Source organism: Hibiscus syriacus, unplaced genomic scaffold, assembly GCF_006381635.1.
Source record: "Hibiscus syriacus cultivar Baekdansim isolate YM2019G1 unplaced genomic scaffold, ASM638163v2 tig00112249_pilon, whole genome shotgun sequence".
NCBI classification, from domain to species: domain Eukaryota; kingdom Viridiplantae; phylum Streptophyta; class Magnoliopsida; order Malvales; family Malvaceae; genus Hibiscus; species Hibiscus syriacus.
The window spans coordinates 331,143-333,107 of NW_024063281.1; positions in this window are offsets into that span (position 1 = coordinate 331,143).

Sequence of the window (1,965 nt, forward strand, 5' to 3'; positions counted from 1 at the left end):
GTAGTACCACTGTTGAATAGAGGCTCGAAAAAACTCCATTAACATAGTAATGGGTAATTTCCGGGAATGACGACTTAGAGCGTTGATTGATTCTGCACTATTAGACGTCATGAAACCATATCTTGCTCCAAGTTGATGTACTCTTGACCATCTTTCAAACCCGACATCTTCTAGTGTTTGAGCACACTAAGGCAAAACACGTCTTAAACAGTTTATATGCTTATTAAAATCCACTTCCCGATAAGCTTTTACAGCATTCCAGTATGTCCATTTGTGATTTTTTATACCAGCAGACCTTGATTTTAGATTTCTATACAAATGAACACCACAAAGTCCATGAAAAGCATCTGGGAAACACCATCTAACAGCGTTGTCAATTGAGTTTGCCCTATCGGATATGATTGTCAGATTGCTAATAGGACCTATGCAATCCCTAAGATGCCCCATAAACCATGTCCATGAATCAGAGGTTTCAGATTTGCCAACCCCGTAAGCTATTGGTAGTATCACATTGTTAGCATCCATGGCTACTGCTAATAAGTTTACTCCAAGGTATCGACCTTTTAAATGTGCTCCGTCAACTATAATAACTGGGCGCATGCAATTAATAAACGAACGAATCTACAAAATCATATACACAAGAAAATATAATCATTTAAATGTGAAATGCATGTAACTAACAAAAATGAGTCAACAAAATTATATTGATTTACTAACCGCAGCACCAATGGTGATAAACAGCAACTCAAAGCGTCCATCTCTATCTGTTTTGATATGAGTTACCGACCCAGGATTTTTCAGCTTTAAATTGTGATAATAAACCGGCAGTTGGGCAAACGATGCTTCTGACGAACCCCTCAACAATTCCAAGGCATAACATTTGGCTCTCCAAGCTTGAGAATATGAGATACTAATCTTGAACCAAGCATTCATGTCCCCGATATACCCTGCCATTCAAAAAACATTAACTCAGCCAGAAAACCACCCAACACCTTTTTGTTTGCCTGTCTATGGTGAGGAAAAACTTGGGTTCTTGAACATGTATGTTTATCAATAAAAGTCCTAACTTGAAACATTTCGCAATCTTTTATCCTCTTTGCAATCATACGGCACGTACAGTTTTTGTCAATCATACACCTTGTTTCGAAACGATCTTTGCTTGATTTGTTAACTTTTAGTTGATAGCCATCTTCCACACATTTCGTATACAAAGCTATCTTCAAGTCTTCCTTTGTATCAAAACAATCATCTTTCTTGATACGAATAATTTTTGTGTAACAATCAACTACTATCTTTACCAACTCTTCTTCTGGTATCTGAAGTAATTCTGGCATATTCCAGTTATACTCCCGTGGCATTTTCTTCGGGGACTTTTCTTTGGGGATTTTTTCTTCTTCTTTTTCTTCTTCAGTGTTATATGAATTACATAATGGATGTTCAACATGTTCATTTACAGTCGTAACTTCCTCCTCATTATCATCAACAACATCTTCCTCGGCAACGGCTGTTTCATCATCAAAATTCAGGTATTGACCAATATCAAAATCATTACACGTAAGGTATGTTTCTTCTTCTGAAAAATCATCAAAATCCGAGTATTGACCAAGATCAAAGTCCGGGTATTGACCAAGATCAAATTTCTAATACTGACTAGTACTCACAATTTTTTTTGTTGGCTCATCATCGTCTAACTGGTCAATACGAAAACCGGAATTTGGTGCTGAAAGTTGATTGGGATTTGGATTAGGGAAAGGTTGTGGGTTTTGAGATTGTGTTTGGTATTGGAAATGTGGTGAAACAATATTTGCTTGGTGATGAAATTGTGGTGGAACCATTAAATTTTGAGCACCATAAACTGGTGTTGAAAAACTTAGTTGATTACTATCCGCTACTGACCCAACTTCACTACTTCTAGGTTCAACAATATACAATGTAACATCATCACTTGAAACACTAATGTAAGCA